Raw genomic sequence first — 24,441 nt, 5'->3', positions numbered from 1 at the left:
TCTGCTACTCTCTGTCTCTCAAAATAAGTAAACATTAAAGAGAAAGGAAGGAAGGAAGGAAGGAGGAAGGAAGGAAGGAAGGAAGGAAGGAAGGAAGGAAGGAAAAAAAGAAAGAAAGAAATGAAAAAAGAGTGAGTTTAAAGCAGCTTACTAGCCAGCAGCAATCTGGGCTCCCAAACTATATCCATGGGAGAGGAGGAAGGTTACATACAAACCCTTTGAGAAAGTCTCCTCACCTTCCAACCCTGGAATGAGTGTGAAATGTAAGGGCATATTCCTTGCTCAGTTTTACACACTTCTTTCATTTACGCTTCCCCCCCCCCACCCGCCATTGTCTTGACTTATAAACCAGAAGTCCACGAAATCATTTTCTGAAAAGAAGGAAAATATTAATTGGCAGCAAAAGAAGAACACAAAGTTCACAACTGCTTCTGATACCTCATAGTCATTAGTATTGATGGATATATTTTCACCAGAAAGAAGATATATTTCATTCTGGTTCCTATTCTCGAGGCTTTATCACTCAAAACAGTCAGATCCCATAGAATGTGAAGCAAATGCCCATATGAGGCTCCACTGGTCACCTCAGAGAACAACAATACTGTTCTACAGAGAACACCTCTCTTTCGTGGAAGGGGAAATTCTTTTATTTTACTACATAGGCCAATAGTTAGTTTCTGCACTGACAACATCTTGTCATTTTTTATATAATCTAAACTTTAGGGGAAAATGAATGACAGAGTCAGATAAAAATGAGTCCACAAAACTAAATTATCATTTAACAAAAACCAACCCATGATCATTGAAGACCGATGTTCAAATGAAGAATGGTCTTTATGATTTTATTTCCTTCAGGTAGATTTTGAGATTCAGATCAACTGTGGTTTCCCCACAATATTTAATTCTGTTCCTGAAGAGGCTTCTAGAACTCTCAACAACTTGAATTATCAAAGAAGCTGAGCACAGTGGCAGAATCACTGATACACGTTCCTATTTGAAAAGTCTGCTCTTCTCCCCTTAAATGTTTACTGTTTGGAAAATCCATACCAAACACAGAAACTGAGTAATTCTATCTGTCATCTTTTATAGCCACAGTGCATTATTTACATAAGATCACTAAATTAGTGTCCAAGTTGCAAAGAGATCATATTGAGAGCAGTAGATGATCCTACTTAGATGAATAAAATAACCTCTTATTGTAACATTATTATGAGTAACTTAAAAAAAATTTTTATGTTTTTATTTTTATTTGTGAGAGACAGATACAGAGTGTGAGTGGGGAAGGGGAAGAGAGAAAGTGAGACACAGAATCTGAAGCAGGCTTCAGGCTCTGAGCTGTCAGCACAGAGCCTGACATGGGACTCAGACTCACAAACTGTAAGATCATCACCTGCACCAAAGTCGGACACTTAACTGCCTAAGCCACCTAGGCGCCTCAATAAGTTTCATTTTTTAGTCCAGAGATTGCAAATACCTTTAACCATAACCACAGTCATACCTGGACTGGACAAGTTATTTAATGTATGTGTGGTTTATTATGCTCACCTATTAATCAGAGAGGATACCTACCTTGCAGTATCGTTTTAAGGGCAAATGAGATATTACAAAGGAAATACTTAGCACTGTTCTAACACAGAGCAAGAACCCAGCATTTTTTGGGTAAATATTAGTGTTTATATTATTGCCGGTGAATCATTCTGTATGACAGGGTCAAGCTTGGGGCGCCTGGGTGGCTTAGTCAGTTAAGCGTCCGACTTCGGCTCAGGTCATGATCTCTCTGTCCGTGAGTTCGAGCCCCATGTAGGGCTCTGTGCTGACAGCTCAGAGCCTGGAGCCTGCTTCAGATTCTGTGTCTTCCTCTCTCTCTGCCCCTCCCCACTCACTCTCTGTCTCTTTCTCTCAAAAATAAATAAACATTAAAAAAAAAGAAACAAAGGGTCAAGCTGGTTTCCTACAACCTACCACCAGTATTTCCACTACTAGCCATATGTTCCATAAAGGCCGGAGCTCCCAAGAAACTGATCATAAAATAAAATGCATGTTCAGTTTCTACTCTATATATTGAATCAATCCTCCTTGATCTCAGCTGAATTGAATTTAGGAAAATATATGAAATTAAGTGTCCTATCTATGCTAGTCCATTTTTCTGAAATGGATCTTATCTGATCTGAACTATTTTGTTCTGTTCCAGCTGTTTAATACCTGCTTTGGAGCAAACATAAGGTAGAGGCTGATGTTTGTTGAATGTCACATAGCACAGGCAACTTGGAAAGTGTGTTCCAAATAACATCAAACTGTTGGAAACACTTGCCTGAGGTAGATGCAACCTAAGTGAGTATTAAAAATTACCTAGGTTTGTTAAAATCGAAGTAAGGAAGGGATGAACCCCTTTAAAAAAAAGGTAAGCCACAGGGGTGCCTGGGTGGCTCAGTCGGTTAAGCGTCCGACTTCAGCTCAGGTCATGATCTCGCGGTCTGTGAGTTCGAGCCCTGCGTCGGGCTCTGTGCTGACAGCTCAGAGCCTGGAGCCCACTTCGGATTCTGTGTCTCCCTCTCTCTCTGACCCTCCCCTGTTCATGCTCTGTCTCTCTCTGTCTCGAAAATAAATAAAGGTTAAAAAAAAAAAAAAAGGTAAGCTACTTGTGTGATTCATCGTAGAATTATTCTTTTGATTGACGTCAAAGACAAGTATTCAGCTGTCACAAAGCATGTGTGTTCAGTATAAAATTAATTGTGAATAGAAAAGAAACCAAGGATTAGATGAAACAAAGAGCATAGTAGTGAAACAAAACAAAACAAAAGAAAACATAGCAGTGATGAGGTGAGCCAGTGCCCCACCACCCACTCAAACACATTTGGATTTTCAGCTACAGAGACACAGCAAACTCCGGGATTGCTCACAAAATTACCACAAATGACGAGGTCCTAGGAATGTCTAAAGTTCAAATTCTTTTTGAACTTCAGGGAGAACATTCTCAGGGAGAACCTGAGACAAGACAAGAACCCTCGTTTCTTGTCACCAAACACTCCCCACCTTGGGTCTGCATTATTCTGGTATCATTCATATGATTTAAAACCACCCAAGTAAACATTTGCAATGGAAATAAGAACAACAGAAAACAAGCTGATGCCTACTTCTTTAGTTGAAAAAAGTGTGTGTCTATGTGTCTTGTGTATTCTCTATACCCCCAAACCACTCTAACTGCACAGTAACATCTAAATCCACTTATTTTTGAGTCCTTCCCTTTATTAAAAAAATTGTTTTTGATGTTTATTTATTTTTTGAGAGAGAGACAGAGTGCAACCTGGGGAGGGGCAGAGAGAGAGGGAGACACAGAATCCAAAGCAAGCTCCAGGCTCCAGGCTCTGAGTTGTCCGCACAGAGCCCGACGCGGGGACTTGAACCCATGAAGCCGTGAGATCATGACCTGAACTGAAATCAGATGCTTAACCGACTCAGCCACTTAGGCACCCTGAGTCCTTCCCTTTAATTAATTAACTAAATAACCTGTACAAGTGAGTTCTGTGTTTCAACACAGCCATTCATGCTTTCATGTTCTACAGTTTCATTCAAATTAATATTGAAGTAGTCGACTGACGTTCACAAAAAATATAGAAGACTATTAAAAGTCGTGACGGTTTAATTTCAATTCGGATCACGGTTCAGTTCTAACCCTCCCAGAAAATGGGCCTTTCTTTTGAGGATCAAAGTACAAGCGAGGTCTGGACAGCAGTGGTCAGCCAGCAACCCTCAGCTGGACTCTCCTCCATGAGGTATCTGCTCTGATTTATCCATGAAAGAAGTCTGCAGTACCATTAATAGTAATTGTAATAATTATGGCTACATAATCATTCTGCAAGACTCTTAACTTACTCTACAATAATCTCTTACTCTACTCACATCATGTCATAGAGACGGTGATGAGACTGGTAAGATAATAATAGAAAAATAACAACAAAACAGTAGATATAGCAGTGATAATAACACTGTTTTTTGGGGTACGTACCACGTGCAAGTTCTACTTAAGGGCTTATACATATACTCAGTTTAATCTTCCTAATAACCAGAAGAGGCAAGGAATAGTAATTATCCTTCTCCCACTACAGATGGTAAAATTGAGGAACTCTGAAGAAAAGGGGTAATTCAGGGAAGAATAGAGTGAAGGAATATCTTAAGAGTGCAGATATATGGCAGGTCTAGAAAGCAAACAGTTCTGGAACGCTCCTAATAAATGAAAGAGGACAGGAAGGAAGGAAGGAAGGAAGGAAGGAAGGAAGGAAGGGAGGAAAGGAGGGGGAAGGAAGGAAGGAAGGGAGAAAGGGAGGAAGGAAGGAAGGAAGGGAGAAAGGGAGGAAGGGAGGGGGAAGGAAGGAAGGAAGGAAGGAAGGAAGGAAGGAAGGAAGGAAAAAAGGAAGGGATAAAGGGAGGAAGGAAGGGAGAAAGGGAGGAAGGGAGGGGGAAGGAAGGAAGAAGGAAGGAAGGAAGGTAGGAAGGAAGGAAGGAAGGAAGGAAGGAAGAAAGAAAGAAAGGGAGGGAGAGAGAAAGGGAGAACATGAGACAAGTATTACTTCCTAGAAAATAAAAAAAATACAAAAAGAGAAAATATCATAAGTTCACTAAATGGTTCAGTAGTGAGTAACATTTATATAGTCAAAACATGGTAATATTGAATATTCATATAACCAAAATTTGAATGTGATTTTTCTCAGTATAAGGACAGAGGTTTTCTATAGTAAGAAGTAAATTCTAAAAGGCAGAAAGTAAGGGGTGCCTGGGTGGCTGGCTAGGTTGAGTGGCCAACTTTGGCTCAGGTCATAATCTCGTGGTCTGTGAGTTCAATCCCTGCATCGGGCTCTGTGCTGACAGCTCGGAGCCTGGAGCCTGCTTTGGATTCTGTGTCTCCCTCTCTCTTTGCCCCTCCCCCAATTCATGCTCACTCTCTGTCTCTCAAAAATAAACATTAAAAACTTATTGAAAAAACTAAAAGCCAAAAAGTAAGACACATCAGTAGAAGCATGGTATTTAGAAATATGAAAGTAAATAAGAGGGGGGAAAAAACAGCCCAGAGTTAAAAATGCTCACCTGTCAAGACTGGGAAGCTGGGAGGCCTGTGGCACTGAGGGCTGCTATAATTTTCTCACAGCCTTGGGAAGCATGGGACTTTGTGAAGGACTGAGGTATTACAAAAGCTTCAAAACTCTTTGATGGCACAGGAATGCAACAACTGTGTAAATCGTGTAAGAAAACAAAACAGAGTGGCCCTATCTAGGCTTCCCTTTATCTCAAGCGTACTTGGGTGGTGAGAACAGGCAGATTTGCCAGGCAGAACAAAGCAAATTTAAGGATACCCACAGCAGTGGAGCTGGAGAAAAGCAGTAAGAAGCTGGAAAATAAATAAAATTGTCCTTGGATTTTCTTATTGTGCCTCAGAAGAACACACTGACCTTCTCCACTGCTCAAAAACCCAGTATTAAGGGGCCAGAGTGTAGTAGAGGTTTACTGGAAATCCTTTTTTAGGGACAGCAGATGCATCAACTCTAGCACGAGTCCTGAGGGATCAGAGGATTCCAGCAGAGAGATGGTGGGGAAGGGATCCTGCGTGCTTCCATGAGAGAATCATGTCAACGGTACAGAACTTTTCTGGGGAAGGGCAAAGGAGACTAAAAGCACCATGAAGTGTGAGGGGCCATGGAACCACTTCTGCCTTGATACTGTCCTGGTAAATGATCAAAGTATGTAAAGGCATACCCAGCCTTTAAAATGGGTTCTTAGAGGGGGAAAAAAAAAAAAAGTTTTAGAGATTGCAATGGTTTCCAAATCTCTGAATGGCCACATTTTACAAACAGCTACACAGTGAATACATGGTATTAAATTTTCATGGGTTATAGAGATTAGGACCAAAAAAAAGTCCAGATGAGAAACACTTAATTAAAAGAAGGTTAAGAGGGAAAATAATGGTGGGAGAGCTTCAGAATGGAAATTGGTAACAATTGAGAAGGACCTTATAATTCTGAGAGCATGACAGCATTTTGTGGTTAAAAACATTTTTAAGGTTGGGATGCCTGGGTGGCTCAGTTGGTTAAGTGCCTGACTCTGGATTTGAGCTCTGGTCATAATCTCACGGTTTGTGAGTTTGAGCCCCACATCAGGCTCCGAACTGACAGTGTGGAGCCCGCTTGGGATTCTCTCTTTCTCACTCTGCCCCTCTCTCACACTGGCCCTCTCTGTCTCAAAAATAAGAATAAAATAAAAACTTTAAAAAAACTATTAAAAAACAGCAACAACAAAACATTTTAAGGTTAATACCAGCCATCTGATACCATACAGCAAAATGTTCTTTAAAATGTTAGAGCAGCAGATGCCCTCAAATGAAAATTGCTTTAGTATCTAGATCACTGATTTTGTTTTAACAAAAGATATTCTCTATTCAGTGAATCTCTTTTTTTAATTTTTTTTAACCTTTATTTATTTTTGAGACAGAGAGAGACAGAGCATGAACGGGGGAGGGTCAGAGAGAGAGGGAGACACAGAACCCGAAACAGGCTCCAGGCTCTGAGCTATCAGCCCAGAGCCCGACGCGGGGCTCGAACTCATGGACAGCGAGATCATGACCTGAGCCGAAGTCGGCCGCTTAACCGACTGAGCCACCCAGGCGCCCCAAGAAATGCTTTTTAAATATGGAACGTAAAATATGGTAATGGATAGCAGGTGTTTTAGAACCCCAATGATGGAATAATTCTTCAAAAAAAATTTTTTTTGACATTTATTCATTTTTTGAGAGACAGAGAGAAACAAAGCATGAACGGGGGAGGGTCAGAGAGAGAGGGAGACACAGAATCCGTAACAGGCTCCAGGCTCTGAGCTGTAAGCACAGAGCCCGACACGGGGCTCGAACCCACGGACCGTGAGATCATGACCTGAGCCGAAGTCAGACGCCCAACCGACTGAGCCACCCAGGCGCCCCTCAGTGAATCTCTTGCTACCAATTCCAAGCATCTCACTGTTCTTTTAGAGATCAAGAGGTCAAGCTTGTGACAACCTCACATTCTATTGGACAATAGCTTCTGTGTGATCCCAGTAAAATATTTTCCTAACTTCCAAATACCTGTTTTGAAACAGTGCCTGTACAAGCATCGTTTCCCACTTTGATTCAGAGCCCAGACACAAGTTCTCACCTACACATATGGTTTCAAGACCTGAGAGATGGGAGAGATTCAGCCCCAACCGAGTTCTGGGTGCTGCTAAGATGGTTCACACAGTCGAGTGTGTGTGCGTTTTGATCTGCAGGTTCCAGAGAAACAGCATCTCCAGGGAATGCCTCCTATCCCACCATCATCAGAGCGAAATTTACCATATTAGGAATGTCAATCTCACGGTGATGCCCACGGATCAGCACCCTTCAAGCCAGATTACTTATTATAATATTTATATTATATTTATTATATTCTTATTACATTTTTTAAAGCTACTTTTCAATAGCAAGAACAATTAGTGGATTCACTGAAGCTTGAAGCTCCTCTTGAGGGCAAGACCCTGTCTTTTTTCGGCATCACTGTATCCCTGACGTGGAACAGCATTCTGGCTTGGGCAGTTGCTCAAAAAAAAAATCTGATGAATGAAAAAATAGAATACATTATTTTCAAGTATGTTTGGCAATATGTCAAGACCTAGATTTTGCTGTGAAAAACCTAACAGAGTATGATACTTGGTTATTTTTAAGAGCCTCAGAATCACCAAACTGCTAGAAAGCATATTAGCCAAGTAATGTAGAAAATTAAGTATCTTGTGGTACTTTGGGCCAACACACTCGTGATTATGTCACTTTTTGCACAGTGACACATAGTAGGTACTCACTCGTGACTTCCTAATTACGCCACAGAATCAAACTCAGAAAAGTCCTTCGACTTCCCCTTCCATTTTATAACCCAAAGAATTTCTTGACTTCCTTTTTAGTGCATATGCTTATAGTTAAGTGAGCACTTATTTAATACATTTTATTTATTTATTTATTTATTTATTTATTTATTTATTTATTGTGAGCACGATAAAATTTTAAAAAATTAGAAGGTAGCAAGTTGCTTCTCTCTTATGTAATTCTAATGGGAAAATAGGGGAAATAGCATTACTAGAAACAAGGCTAGGCATAATCAGGTAAATCTGAGTGAATGTGCTAGTTTATTTCATTGTTCTGCACATCTATAATCCTATACTTCACTGTAAATGATGCTATGAGTGATGATTTTAATATGAATGTACAAAAGAAAGGGCCATGGCTGAATGGACAATACGGGGTAAGTTTATCGGTGTTTATGTGACAAGAAATGCAAAAGTGGCACTGAGTATTCACTTATTCAGTTAGTGTTTGTTGAGAGCCTATGGTGGGCCAGGCAGTGTTCTAGGAACTGGAGATTTAGCAGTTCAAAAAAAATTAAATTTTTGGTCTCAGAGAGCTCACATTATGTGGATTATAAACAGGCAATAAATGAAAAAATAAATACACATGATGTCAGGTGGTGATAAATACTATGAAGAAAAGGACGAGAGATTGAGGAGACAGTGAATAGTGGGAGAGAATTCATACTATTTCAGATGAGGTGGTCACAAAATGCTGGCCTGATCAAGTGACATTTGAGAAAAACCTAAAGTAGGTGCAGAAGCATGCTGTACAGATTTCCAGAAAGAGTGTTCCAAACGGAATAGCAGGTGCAAAGACTCTGAGATGGAATGTTCCTGATACAGACAAAAAAATAGCAAAGAGTTTCCACATGTAAGGTAAGTTTTGCCTAATTAGTGTACCTTGCATGTCTGTCTATTTAAACCTTACCAGTCCTTTAAAGTATTTCTCAAGTGAAATTCCTTTAACTAAGAAGTTCCTGGAATCCCTCCAAAAAGATTTGGCTTCCCCACCCTTTAAATCCCAAGAACAACTTGGCTCAGATAATTCTATTTTACAAATTAACACTTTTATAGGTTATAAACACATATCTAAGGGCAAGACTTTGCTACACATTTTTCCCTTCTGAACCTCATTGCCTTAAAACAATTATTTCCAAGCTGCTCTGGAGGTCAAAAACAGCATCTACAGTTGGTATGGGCTTTCTAAAATTTTAAAGAGTCAGTGGGCACCACTTTATAGCTTGGTCTGGTTTGGACTTGGAAAACACACAAAATGGCGCCTTCAGTCTTCTAAAAGACACACTGAATGTCATGCTTTGGTTAGTTATTTCTTATTTTTTTTAGTATTTACTTATTTTTGAAAGAGAGGGAGAGAGAGACAGAGAGAGAGAGAGAAGGAGAGAGAGGGATGGGCAGAGAGAGAATCCCAAGCAGGCTCTGTGCACAGAGAGCTCATGACATGAGCCAAAATCAAGAGTCAGACACTTAACCGACTGAGCCACCCAGGAACCCCTGGTTAGTTACTTCTGTGCTAAAAAGAAGATACATTGGTGGGATCTTCATTAGCAGGATCTGAGCCAGCTTTCTACTCTGTAATGGTAATGTTAATCTTGGTTTACACATATCAGTTGCCTGATATAACTTCTGTTTATATTTCATTTTTTTTTGGATTCCTATAACCAATGGCAGATAAAATTAATTAGTCAGGCTTAAGGTTTCTAGTGTCTTTGTTTCTTCTGTCACCCCCCACCCCAACACACACACAAATGAAACCTTTGTTTCTCACACATTTGGAATAGTAGTCTACTCCCTAGAGCTACTAAATGTGTTCATCTAGGTTTCAACTTGCAAAGTCTATTTTGATTTTTTTCATATGTAAGAAACACTGGTCAAGGTATGTTAGGGAATTTCTATTCTAGCTAATACCTTATATTTCATATATTTATTATATCATAACTTAGATATTATAAGGTTATTATAAGATATTAGAGATAATGCCTTATATCATAACTCCAGCAATACACGTGACTTTCAACATAGGTTTCAAAAATGGGCTGTCCTGTGTTTGTAAAGAAAGAGCAGATAGCCACATTAAAAACTAAATCCCAACAAAACAAAACAACAAACTAAATGCCAGAGAGTAAAGAATGACCATATTTAAAGCATGAAATCTATGGAGTATAACAGCAACTCCTCCCTCTCCCTCACATGGAACTAACAACATTTCCCCATATCAAGTGACTCGTTTTGAACCTCATTTTAATTTTTCAAGACTTGACCCATTCATTGGACACAAATGCCAGACTAGATGGTCTGCCATCTAGTGGCAAAAATCAGAATCGGCAGCCTAATTTTTCTAGAAAACAGTCTATATATATGCATATATACATGCATATATATATACACATATATTTTCTTGAGAAAAATTCAATCTAAGCTCTAAGCTTAAAAGATAGAGGAAAAGTCAAACCTAGGAAGGTCACACATCTAAGTGACCATGCTACTGTAATACCCATATCCCTCTGACTTTGACATCAAGTTAAGGAAGGCCTGTGTAACACCCCTTTGGGATCCTATGGAGTCTATGGATTGCTATGGATCCTATGGATTTTCACAAAAACAGAAATTTCATGAAACTTCTAGATCTTATGTCTAGATCCTATGGATTTTCACAAAAACAGAAGTTTCATGAAAGCAGCATCTTGTCCTGTTTATTTCTCTCTTTATCTCTGGCACCTAGAACAGTGTCTGAAACAATTTAGGAACGTGATAAATTTAATGAGCTAGTGAATGGCAGTAGAGGAACTGGAAGCAGATCAGAACAGAGTGATTGATAATTTTTTTAATTGTCTTAGAAATTAATATAATACTTTAAATTTGTGAAGTACTATGAAATGTATTACATACGCTTTTTAAAACTTATTTATTTCTAGATGATCTACACGGAATGACCTTTAATCAATGAGCAAAATGGATCTATGCTTATTCTATGAATATTTACAATAATTGAATTATTGGGCACATAGGTAGCAGTTCTAGACTATACCGTCTCACTTTCCTGACATTATCTTCTTCATATCAATAATGCATATGATATACTTTCTCAGGAAGGTAATCCTTAAATATAGCATTAAATACATGCAAATATATGGTCTGCGTATAATAGCTCCATAATATAAATCAAGAAACAAAGAAAAAAATCGTCGAGGACTTCCTGTATTCGAGATCAGAACTTCTGTTTTAATACCACCTATGAACACATATCCGTATTTTTTAAATACAACAATATATTTAGATACAGTGGAGGACATTTGATGGAAACAGTTTCATCTTATTTCTACACCTGAGATCTCAGTCCTTGCTCGATTGTGTTTAAATTCCAGTGGAAAAGAGCACTCCACCCTTCCTCACAGCCTGAGAAACACCCTAAACTGAATATGACTCATCTTACCAGAGAGAACAGCCTAAGATAATGCACCCCTTGCCAACCAGGCTACTCAGAATCTACACAGAAAAAAAAAAAGAAAGAAAGAAAGAAAGAAAATGTTTCTTTCTCAATTTCTTTCTATGTCTGTCTCCCTCCTGTTCACTGTTAATCCTCACTAGTGGGTCTTAAAATTGAGGAAGCGTAAGTATCCTTCAAGGCATTTATTTGAAATGCAGACTGACAGAACCTGATTCGGCTGGTCTGGTTTCAATCCCCAAGAATGCATTTTTAACAACCACCCCCAGAGAATTCTGGGGCACTCAATCCTGGGCTATGTATGGCTTTAGAAACATCACCATTTCTAAACCTGTCCGGTGGTTACAAGAATCCCCATGAGAAGCCGCTACTTAGGACGCTCGACCAATAATGACTACTTCAAAAGTACAATCAGCATTGGCCGGTGAGAGGAGCCACATCTGGAGGTGGTTCTCTGAAAGGATTATACCTCTCAAAATGTTAGGGTCACCCGTGTAACCATTATATCTACACAGACAACCCTCCAAGCAAGTGACACTCTGGGTCTGGCCTGGGATAATTCTATTATGTTCTGTACGATACTCATCAAGAACTGGTTACTGTTTATAAACATGTCAGCTATTTTGTCATTATTAAGATGCACTGAAAACTGGTAAACCTGAGATTGAATTCAAGCCCCCCCTCCCCGCCCCGCAAGGGGAAAAGTAAGAGGGAATTCACTCAACAACAAGTACATAACGAGAGTCTATTATGTGCCAAGCACTGTTTTTGGCCCATGGGAGATGCTGGCGAGGAAAACATAACATAAAAATCTCTGCCCATACAGGGACAGATTTCGAGAGCTTCTCATTTGGACTTTACAGCGTGAAGTCGTAGGCATCGAAAAATAAATAATGGTGGCTCCCGATGAGACACGGAAAATCTAAAGGAAAAGACAGTTATTCACATAACTTATTCTAGCGCAAACATATGTGGCAAATGTGATAGCGGGCATGGGACTAATACACTAAAGGGGCATGGGGACTGAAAAGGTGACTTTTGTCTGGGGAGGCAGGCCTCTAGCATCTGTGGGTCTGCTAACAGTCAGAGCAGGAGTAGAATGTCAGGAAGCATGGGGGGGGGGTCTCTACAGAAACCCGGAGGGAGGAGAATGGGGGCCAGTGAGAGGATTCCCCAGCAGGTCGACATGGATCTAAGAGCCGCAGCAGAGGGAGGCAAGGAAGACCGTATGGACAGTTGTGTAGAGCCAAATGTGAATGACTTTGACCTCATTACAGAACAGGGAAAAGCCAAAGCAGAATGAAAGCAGGGAGCCACGTTCGAGGCCATGGGCACTGTGTGAGGGGGAGATGGGAAAGGCAGTGGGAAGGGGAGGGAAGGAATGGATGAGACAGCTCAAGAAAATCTGTTAGGATGTGGAGATTGCATGTGCAGAGTGAGGGTATAAAGGAAATACAGTGGCAAAAGGTCTGAGATCCTAGGGGGACAGATGCAATCAGCTAATATAGGAAAACCAGGCAGAATGGTATATTTCGGAGAAAGGTGATGGGTTCCAATGCCCAAACAGGACGTGAGAGGTGGCCGGTGGATATCCTTTGTGGAAATGTCCAGCAGAGTGCCGGAAATGGATGTCCCGCACTCAAGGGAACGGACCTGGGTCTGCTGTCACCGAAGCCCTAAGTGCAGCTGAGATCTCCAGGGGCGAGAACACACACAGACAGCAGGCGGGATTGACTCTTCCCTGGGAGAACCAAGAAACCCTGATGTGCAGCCCAAAGACCCAGGCTTGTTAAGTTTGTGTCCTTGGGTGAATCACTCAAAGTCTTGGGACCTCATTTTCCTCAAATAGAAGAGATACGATCTAGAAGTGTTCTTCATATAATTTCACAAACTCAGACCACAGCAGCCTCGTACATGTCTAAGCATCAGCCCCTTATTGTCTGGCATTCTGCTTTTAGGTTTTTTCTTCACGAGACATAGCCAGCTTCAATGACAACTGTAGCTTCCCCCTACATACGCCACCTGACCCACTACCCAGGCAAAACGAACTTCCAGAATTCTACCGCAAAACTGATTTTTCAAAAATTGACAAATAACGGTCACAGTAACAAACATTCGTCGTTATTAAGAGCTGTCTCTCCAAAATCCTTAGAGGAATTTTGATTTAGACTTCTACAGGAATTTTCTTTTCAATCAATGTCTTACATTGTGCATTCATTTATTGGCATTCTAAATCATAGCTCGTATGACTTTGTGGGGTTTTTTTTTTTTTTTTGCCCTTCCTCTCTCTAAACTGCACTTTTGTTAAATATACAACATGATTTTATTAAATCTTTGTTAAAGAATTTCTGGGGGAAAAAAGATTTTCTGGGCTTTTTTACTCCAAGATTACATTCATTCATGAAACAAAAACTAATATACATTATATGTGTGTCTTCAATAAATATATCCACATTCAGATTTCAACATGAATCATCCGCTTTCCACAGATCTAAAGTATGTGAAAGATTAGGGGCGCCTGGGTGGCTCAGTCAGCTAAGCGTTTGACTTCAGTTCAGGTCATGATCTCATGGTTGGTGAGATCTAGCCCAGCGTCACATCACGCTCTCTGCTGTCAGCCAGGAGCCCGCTTCAGATCCTCTGTCTCCGTCTCTCTCTACCCCTCCCCTACCTGCACGCACATTCCCTCTGTCTCTCAAAAACTAAAATATAAACTTAAAAAAAACTATTAAAATATAAATTTCAATATGAAATTCAACTATCTGAAAGTACAGGGCATCAAACATGAGTGGTCACTACATCACCACCAGTCTACGGTCCAACATCAGCCTGAAGGGACGTGAACAGCTTGTGCCCTCTGGGGCAGTATTATGTCTTACTCTCGTAAATCCTAAGTGTCTAATCCTGGGGGCAGAGAAAGTGCTGAATAAAGACATGCTTAACTGATCAGAATTTCAAAGCAAACATATTTCTATACCACTGGGCCATCTTAAGTGGATTGATTTTTATGCAGCGAAATCAGTAGATCTTTTGGAATACATTGCAGATTTAAAAAAAACAGGGAGAGGTAGATTTACATTTAAAGTCAGGTCACAAAAATCTATTATTATCTCAGTTTTGTATAAAATAAACGTGACGATGTATATAGAAAAATATCAAGGGATTGGGGCGCCTGGCTGGCTCAATCAGTAGAGCACATGACTCTTGATCTTGGGGGTCATGAGTTCAAGCCCCACGTTGGGTGCAGAGCTTGCTTTAAAAAAAGCATTAAAGGATTTTGCATCAAATTGTTAACCATGGTTTTTTAGGGGATATTAGGTCACGGTGAACTTTTTGGTTTTACTTTTGACGTCATATACATTGTTGTAATGCTTGATTTTTAGTGTAATCCCTATTACTTACATAATGAGAAAGCAACAAATACAGTATATTTACACAGTTTATAGGTTGATGAGTATACTGAGCATTTGGAGGAAGACTCCATGCAGGGTACTTTAGGGCAATAAAGGACAAATGAGACACAGTGTCCTCAAAGGACTTCATACTCCAGTATTTGAAATAATTTACACACACACACACACACACACACGCACGCACGCATGAGTAAATGTGACCGGTGATGACACTGAATGTCTGATAAAGTACTAGAAGATGAATTCATGGTAAGAAATGTCAGTTCAAGCAATCCTTGACAAACTGCTAAAATCCGAGCCCATGAGGATGTGGAAGAAAGGGCATTTTGTGCAGCACTGAGAACACATGAAAGTCAGGGAAATGGCAGAGCGTATACACAACAGCAAGTGCCAAGGGTACCGTGAGAGGCGACCTTGAGACTTGGGATTGAATTTAAAATGTAAATCCAAGCTATGGAACAAGTGGAATGCTAGTTGAATGCTGATAGAATACATTTAATTGTCATTCAATAATAATAGAAGGGGATGTCAAAGAAGTTTTGTGAGGACAGGAGAAAGCAACGATCAGATTGGGTCTTCAATAAAAGTGATCTGTATAAAATGGATGAGAAGAAGAGGGCACAGTCATCTGGGAGGCCCAGAGACTGGATGAACGAGGTGACTCGAATCAGCATTCGCATCACCTGGGCTAGTTAGAACTGCAGATTCTCAGGCCCCAGCCCAGACCTCCCGAATCAGAGTCTGCCTTCTACCAAGATCTCTATGTGATCTGAATGCACAATAAAGTTGGAAAAGCAATAAATCAAGGTGCTGGTGATAGGGAAGAAAAGAAGCCAAGAGGTTTGAGCTATTACTTGGTTGAATTATTACAATTTGGCATCTGACTAAATGTGGGAGGCAATGGAAGGGAATAAATCAAGATTACTCAGACATTTTGAGTTGTACGATGGCCATGCTATTTATAGAAATAGGAAACCAAAGAGGAGCAGGATGAGGAGGAAACAGATGAAGGCTGTGCTGTCCGGCAAACTCATGGAAACACTCCTTCCAGAAGCCAAGCTGGGCGTGGAGACCATGAATGGGTGTGCTCCACACTGGAGGCATTGGAAGCCATGAAAACAAGTGCAGTTACCAAGGGAGGAGGGGGCGAGGAAGGCATTGGGGTCAACAGAAGAGAAATTCTTGGAGAGTCTCACTCCGCTCAGGAGATGGGGTAGGGAAGCTGGGAGAAGGCAGAGGAACCACAAGAGAGAGAGAGCCAGGGAAATACGATGCTTTGAAAATAAAGAGAGGTACAGGTGTTGCTAAGAGACTAAAGGGGACACCTGGGGAAGGGCTACTTGTTTTATGACTAAGAGGTCAGGGGTGACTTTTGGTAGTGGTTTTACTCCTGGTGAGGAGGGAAGCTAGAGAGCAAAAGGTTAGGGTTGGAGGGTAGTGAAATTGGGGGTGGAGGGAGGTGGCACTGAGCACGAATGAAAAGATTAAGAACGAAAATGAAAATTCTGAAGGGGCATAAGAGACCAGGTTGAATGAACTTTAAACTGTTGAACTTTAAAGATTTGCTTATGGAAAAAAGATGAGAAGTATTCTCATCATAATTCTCAGAATTATTAGGAGGGCAAACAGTAAGAATTAGATTTTTGGCTCAACGTAAGGAGAATCTCCTCAGGGCTCTCTGAAAATGGAAAAGGCCACCTTGTATACATTCATTTCTCAGAGCTCACAGATCGCACAATTCAACAGGGAATCACAAAGTAGAATGTGGTTCATCACTGACATCTGTAGCTGGTTGAATGGTGTCCTCTCAAAATATACGTCCACGTCCTAATTTCCGAAACCTGTAAATATTACTTTATGTGGTAAAAGGTATGATAACATTAAGGCTTTCAGAAGGAGGAGCTTATCCTGGATTTTCTGGGTGGGTCCTAAATGCAATCACATGTATCCCTGTAAGACAGGAACACAGGAGGCACACAGAAAAAGAGGTGGCGATGTGACCACAGAGGCAGAGACTAGAGGCAGTCACAAGTCAAGGAATGTAGACAGCCATCAGAGGCTGTGGGTGACAAGGAAGGATTCTCCCCTGGAGGCTTTGGAAGGACTGTGCACCTGCCCACACTTTGATTTCAGACTTCTGATCTCCAGAATTATGAGAGGAAACATTTATTTTGTTTTAAGCCATAGTAAATCAATACGACACCTGACATCACCTTCCAACTCTTAGATTTCTGGAGCTGCTCTCAACACATGCAGATCATAAACTCTTGGAAGGCACAGCCCTGGACTCACCCTCTTGTGAATCCAAAGAAGGATGTCTGTGGTACCCGGCACATTAGGTAACACTGAACACTGTCAGGGAGGATTACCACGGAGATGTACACCCACATGTGTAAGCGGAACACAGAGATGGATACACAGACACACACAGAGACAATAGACAGATGACTGATAGATAGATAGATAGATAGATAGATAGATAGATAGATAGATAGACGGATAGATAGACAGACAAAGCGACAGGGAAGGAGAAAGGCAGATGGATAGACTCATTCTACTCAAGCAAGTAAATTAAAATTTATTTATACGCTCATGAAGTTAACTTCATAAATACTACCTGGGTTATCCTCGAATGCCACATTTACTATTCAAGATAGAGGGTACAACCAGAATTTGGAGGAAGGACATGAGGCTTATAGTTGCTTAGACAAGTTTTCTTACTATAACATGAACTAAAGGGTTTAAAATAATTTATCACAAGGAAAACAGAATGATAGCTGCATTCCAGGAAAGTTGAGAGAGGTTGGCTGAGGATTTGGGGGTGAGGAGGGAAGAAAGGAGGACTTCATATGAAGGGACACTGTGGCAATTCCAGTTTTCCCAAATGTCTCCCTTCTGACAAGGTAATGCACATGGCACATGTCATTATCACGTGAGGAGTCACCGGCAAACTAGACAGGAGGATCTCTGCATCCATTTCATGTATGAGAACTTCTTTTCGGTGCAGATAATTTGAGGGATTTGCACATGAGAGAAGTTGTGCTTTTAGACTATGTTGAACTGAAAAAATTGAAAATAACAAAAAAATCACTGTGTTCAACACTTCTCAATGAATACACATATATATAAATAGATACACAGACACATAGAACCCAGTAATATTTGAAATTTATGTGGATTCTTGGATTCTGCAAAATACAACTGGAGTGGGCCCCACGGGAGGTTAAGAGCCGGCAAGATGAAACTCCAAATGGCCATTGGCAAGAAGTGGTTCTCAGTTCCAGACTTGGTTCCGTGGGCAAGTCCAGAGCTAATATCACTACTCTAAAGTGAGAAGTTGAAAAAAAAATGGACAAAGGCTGTCCATAGGTCCCTTTCCCTAAAGCTTACTGGCAGGATATTTTGGTGTGAATCTAATTCCATGGCCATAGCTACCTGTGATAAATTAAAAGGCCTTAGCAGAAGAACACCTCACAACCATAAACGCATGGTCCTTTACAGCCTGCTGGCGGTATTTTACTTTGGCTTGATCTTACCTGAATTTTATCTGCACAGCAGTAGTGGGAGGATATCCTGCCTGACCCAGGATGTCTATACTAGCTCTACTTCCTGCAGTAGAGGTGACTGAAGGTAGAATATGTCAGGGCTCAGCTGGTGTGCCAGATTTCAAGGGAACACTGGGGACAGGAAATAAGCTAGGGCTAGGCCAGAACAAATGACCTAATGAAGAATTAATTCTGTAGTGGATAGTCAGCAACTCAAATTACAGTGGCCAGGAGGAGTGTGGAGAACTGAGATTTGATCCTGCCAACAATGACACACAAGGAGAATTTATTTGTCAGGTTGGAACTTGGCAGCACGACTCTTCAGGCAGAAAGGATACACTGTCAGGAGGGTGACTGTGCCTTAGGCCTAGGGGTTTGTCCACTTTTGGGTTGCATCAGAGACTAAGAAGAGAAAGAATGCAGTCTTGCTCCTGGAGAAAAGTTCTTGGCAAGGGTGAGGCTAACTGCCAAGGTCACAGCTAAAGCCCTTCCAGGCAAGCCTGTAGGACTAAAACTGCAAACATGAGAAAAGCCTAGCCTTGGAAAATATGACAAGAGTAAGAGAAACTGAGGCTAGCTTGGCATGGGAAACACTAGAGCTCACTAGGGTTAGGGCCAGTGAGCCTCACACTCCCTTCTCTGCAGTGCACTGGTTGAAGAGTCCAGAAGCCCAGTCTCCCAGTGTCACACAATGCAGGGCCGGGGAAGGCAAGAGCTCAAAGCCCACATGCATCAGCCAGCTACTGTTTGTCTAATCGTATTCCCCCATTTCCCCCCCATCGTTGTTTCTCCTCAAAGTGTTCACATTCTAGCTGGCTTCAGGATGAACTGGCACAGTTGGTGAGAAGAAGATGGCAGGAGCTCAAATATTCCTTCTGTTGGCCTGCCATCACCACCGGTGGATCCCGGGGCTCTGTCAACGTGGGGAGCTACAGCCTCGGCAGAGAGAAGTCAAAGAAGGTGCATGCCAGCCAGAGGACTTAGTTCGCCTTCAGGAGTGCATGAGCAGGACGTTTCAACAGGTGGGAGAGCAGAAGTGCCAGCCGGAAGGGGAGAGCCCGCCAGAGGCCAGGGAGTCTACAAGCCGCCAAAACTTCCGGACAGAAGGGAACGCAAGTGCAGCCAGCTACTTAGCCAGAGGGGAACCTGTACTCTGGCTCTCCGGGCTCCACATCAAATAATATTAAGGGTCCAAATCGCGCACCACATTTAATAGTGCTTTAGAGATTGTTCGAAAAGCACCTCCACAAAAGTCATGGCTATGGATGGCCAAAAGCATTCTGCAACGTAGACAGGAAGACGGCTATCCCCTCCACTTGCACATGGGGAAAGAAATGCTGGGGGAGGGCACCCCATTTCCACTGTACGGCCCATTGTGATTCAATATTTCCAATAGCTTCACTGCAACAAAACTGTCTTCATTTCCTTATTTGATGACAGTGCTAACGCAGGTCTAAGTCGCCCAGGATATGCACTTTTTAGGGAACGGAGAAATCTAATGGAGCACATGGGATGTGGGATTACAACCAAAAGGGGATGCCTTTTGCACCTGCACGGCCTTTCTGTGGCGTGCTGGTGGAGAGACAAGGGCCATAACTACTGATTTAGGATTCAGAGTCTTTAATTTGATCTGAACAAGAACCCCTTCCTTAATGTTGAAGATGGAGTCTTGTCAGACATGAGAAATTAACTTCCAATTTGACAGGTTTTGCCTCTTGTCAAATTCATTAGGTGATCTGTTCACCTTTCTCCCCTAAAATCAAAACTTTCCACCAAGGCTACAATTCTATCCCCCAGTTCTGTTCATACTGGCAACTAGGACAGGGATTCCACTGGACTAAATGAGATTGATGGGTTAAAAAAAAAAATCCAGTGGACCATTTCATGGCCATCTAGGGAAGCACTGCCATCAAAAATTAAGCATAAGGCACAATTTATTATGCTGATTTTTTTTTAAAATAACCGTGGTGGAGGCATTTGCTTAATTTTTTTTTATTGGAGCCATACAGGTCTTTTTGATATTCTCCTGTATGAAAAATGTATTTTTCAATTCACAAACATATTGCATAAAGTAAAACATTTCCAGTTACTCACTGATGCTTCAGAACCACAATGTGAGGATAATGCTATGGGTCATAATATATTATGACATAAAAGCAGGTTCCCTAAGTGAATGACAGGTGCGTCTCTCAGCATACCCACCAGAGACTCCGTCTTCATATGATTCACCATTCATTCATCTCATGTCTGAAGTGCCACCAGACCACAGCTGTTCTCAATATAAACTTCCCTGCATTGCAAAGACCCAGTTCCTTAATAGTTACACTGACAATGTCCAGGCCATTTAGGAGTAGGCAAGTAATTCTTCCAATGCTAACAACTCTATTAGGCAAGAACAGTACGTGGGCTCAGGAAATGCTAGAGGAAATTTTAGGTACAAATATGAACAAAATTATTACTTTAGAATTTGCAAATACACAAGGGAATGTTGCTTTTAATTATATCACGGAAATTTCCTTCTATTCAGTGGACTGGTGGGGATGCAAGAAATTTTATATTATTGTGAATTTCATATATCCCCCCTCCACCCTCACCGCCAGGCTCATTTTCAACAGGTTGCCCTCAATTAAAGCTAAAACACCATTAAAAGAAGTTCACGCTTTTACACACTGTAGCTTAAACAACACACTCTTTCTGCAAGGAAGTAAATCATTTGTCTTTATAAGGAGAAGAAAACGGGTGCATCCTAAAAAAACCCAGTATGCCTAAATAATCTTCAGAAATTGGTAATACTTTTGATGTGATATTTCCCTTTTTTCCCAAAAAGAAAAATGTACAATTCATACATTTCACTAATCTTTAATAGGAAGTTTCCTAAATAAGTTTAAATGTAGGTTTAATGCAAAACTACTCTTATAACACAATCAATCTTTCTCTATATGTTGACCAAGTCCACACACGTTTTCCCTTTTCCCGAATTACACTTTCCTCTTAACAATAATTTCCCATGCAGTAGATATATACATTGTCAAAGATTCTTTTCAAAATCTTTTTCTCTTTCCTTTTTAAAATATTAAGTCTATTTGCATAAATATTTGCTATTATTTTTAAAAAATGGCATTTCAGTAGTACTATTTTCATTTTGGAAGTCAATGTTATTAGCAACAACCCCCCCCCCCCAGCCTATAGAAACAGTCTAAATCAGACCTGCAATGTAATTAATTTTAAGTCAGCAATTTAAGCTAAAGGTGTATTTCCATATGGAAACCCATTTAAAAATAACATGCTTTCTAATGCAACAATAGCTAATTATACATTAAGCTAATTGAGACAAGCTATGTAAACAAAATCTCAAATAGGCTATTCAGGGATAGGAGTGTATGATCTAAACCACAATTCTGTGGCATGTTGAATGCACACAGAAAAGGCAGGCATGTTCTATATACTGTTCGCAATACCAGCTCCCATAACAAGAGGGTGCACCCAACGCCATATCTATCCCACCACGTTTGGAACAGAAAGACCTCAGTGTTTTTTTTTTTTTTTTAATTAATACGTGACTACCACAATCTTGTCTATATGCTGGTATTTGTCCTAGGTTCACCTCTCCCCTTTCTTAAGTGTATATTCTTAGGCAGGGTCTCTTTCTTAAGTAAATACAGGGGCATTGTTTTAAACACAGGAAATAGTGCTGAATGTTTCATGCAATTTAATGATCTCACAATATAAAATTATTTGGGACCGCAAAATCAACAAATACATTTTTTTTTTGGAAAAAAAAATTATTTTTCAAATAGTAACACAGAAAGACCCAAAATGGGGGATCAGGCTATCTGTTTTGTTGGGACTCAGAGGCCAAGAGAGGCATGAAAAGGTCTGTGCAAAACATACAGTGAAATAACCAGTGTCTTTAACAACACAAACGCTTGTATACATACATTTACCTCCTAAGAAGAGCCATCCCGTTCAACATCGCAACACAGCCAGCCTGAGGACAGCATATCCTTACAGCCATCGGACAGGTTCAAATAACACTTGCAGACACATGAATGTTTGCATTCTTGTAATCTGTCCATATGGGTGCAATTCCCAAACCCCTGCTTCCTCTCCCACTTCCAACCTGCGTGCTAGGAGAGTCGCACACATGCACACGCACGCCGAACAGGATCACAATTCCAACACGCACAGCGCGAAAAAGACAAGTGCATTTTGCTGCACGAGTCAACTGTGCCCCCACCCCGCCCCCCACACCACCACGGTTTAAAAACACGCAGAAATTAACCCAGCTGTAAGGAGGCTGTTCTCGGGGAGGGTTCCAGAGAGGAGATCCGGTGCGGTCTAACGGCCACGGCTCCGCGAGTGTAGACTCTCTCTGGGTCAGTAAAGATGCGCACCGGGGCTACCCACCTTCGCCCAGGTGTTACACTAAGTGCCAAATTTGCCTCTTCGCCCCCTGAAATGCAATCCGAACAAGCCACCCTATTTCGAGGTTGGCGGGTGTCTGCTTTAGCTTTCCTAAAAGCGGTAGGAAATCATCTGAGGGAAGCCACACACGCACATCACACAGGCGCGCGCGCACGAGCACACACCAAGCCGAGTAGCTCCTCTTGTCCGGACTCTTGGTGCCTCAAATCCGGCATTCGGGGGAGAGAGGATGCAAGGCGAGGAGAGCCCAGTGGTGCGCCCCCGCTCTCTCCCGGCCACCGCTCCTGTTACTCCCGTCATTTCCCGGCACTTGCGGTGACCCCAGCATTCCCACCCTGGGTCCCAGGCCCCAACTCCGCACAATATCGCGCTCTCTCTAGGTTCAAGTTTCCATCACCCACTCCCCTACTCCCCAAATCGACAGACCAGCTCTCTCCAGCGTCCCCAATACCCTGTTTGCATTCCCCAAAGCAAAGACATTTCCTACCCCGGCCGAAAACTTTTTCCTCCCTTGGCAACGCGATCAGGCAAGAAACCAGGTCAGCCGCTACCCGCTTCGCCCAGCGCCCCGGTGGCGAGCACCGTCTTTTACCTGGCCGCTGCGCTCCAGGTGACCGTCCCACGCCGGCGCCCGCGCCTCCTCGACTCACGGGGGTCGCCGGGTCCCCTGTCGTTTAGTCGCCTCCTGCTCGGCGCTCCGGGAGCGAGTGTCCTAGGACCGCACGCCCATGCCCGGAGCCGCCCTTCGGTTCATCGCGCGTCTTTGCAGAAGCGAGGCTACCGCCGGCGATCTCACCAGCAGCGCGGGGATCCGGAGGCACCGACTTGCCCCGCGGTGTGCGCTCCCGGGTCCGAGAGCGCTCCGCCCGCGGGCAGCTGCGGCCGCGTCACATGCCGCCTCCAGGCAGCGGCCCGGCACCTGCCCAAGCGGCAGCGCTCTCGGCTCGGCACCGCCGCCCCCGCGCCTCGGGCGCCCGGCACGCTCCGGCCCTCTCTGTTCGCGTCTTTTTTTTCTCCCCCCTCTCTCTCTCTCCCTCCTCACTTTTCCCCCTCCTTCTTTCCGTCTCCTCCTTTATCTTGTATTCTGTCTTTCCAAAAGCAGACACAAGGCGCTCCAAGTGGAAGGAGGGTCTCTCCCTCCTCACGAACTCTTTCTCTGCCTGGTGGTGGCGGTCGTGGCTACTGCTCGCCGCTCCTCCTTCTCTTCCTCCCGCGCTCCTCCTCCTCCTCCTCCTTCCCCCAGGACGGCGAGCACGGGTGTAATGCACAAGCTGCCTGCCACAGACCCAAACCTGCCCGGCTTCTGAGCATGCCCAGTGGCTTTGCTGGCGCGCGCTCAGCTCCCGCGTGCGGGCTCCACGGGCTTTCTGCGCCTGGGGGCGGGGGAGCCCGGCGGCGGCGGGAGAGCCCCGCGACCTCCGGGCTGGGCTCGCTCTGTCCACGCGTGTCCCCAACTCGGGCCCCCGGTGCTTCAAGGACAGATCTTGTGGGTCAGTGTTGCTGTGTTCTCTCCTGAGTCCATTTGCTTGGGCTGCTTGGAAGGATTGAGAGGAAGTGGATTCTTGGGCACAACTTACTGCCGAGAGAACCCCAGCGCGGTTATAATAAACGACTCCGTTGAGAACCTTTCCTTAGAGAGCAGCCTGAGTCTTCCCCGCCCCCTCCCTGATGATAGTCTCTTCATTACAGAACACTGTAA

At 42.6% G+C, this 24,441-nt stretch overlaps 1 protein-coding gene across 4 annotated transcripts in view; it reads right to left on the bottom strand.

Moving 5' to 3' along the window:
* The window catches only part of CHRM3 (cholinergic receptor muscarinic 3), a 516,421-nt gene extending 492,390 nt beyond the window's left edge, over positions 1–24,031 (bottom strand). For 3 of the 4 annotated variants that reach the window (XM_053206980.1, XM_027046905.2, XM_027046906.2), the window contains exon 1: positions 23,335–24,031. The gene's annotated coding sequence lies outside the window, so the exon portion shown is untranslated. Of the gene's footprint in view, positions 1–22,261; positions 23,312–23,334 lie in introns of those variants that run through there. The other variant, XM_053206979.1, reaches the window with a different exon arrangement.
* Positions 24,032–24,441: the final 410 nt, after the last annotated feature.

Source organism: Acinonyx jubatus, chromosome D2 (assembly GCF_027475565.1).
Source record: "Acinonyx jubatus isolate Ajub_Pintada_27869175 chromosome D2, VMU_Ajub_asm_v1.0, whole genome shotgun sequence".
Classification (NCBI taxonomy): domain Eukaryota; kingdom Metazoa; phylum Chordata; class Mammalia; order Carnivora; family Felidae; genus Acinonyx; species Acinonyx jubatus.
This window is presented reverse-complemented; position numbering and strand designations above follow the sequence as displayed.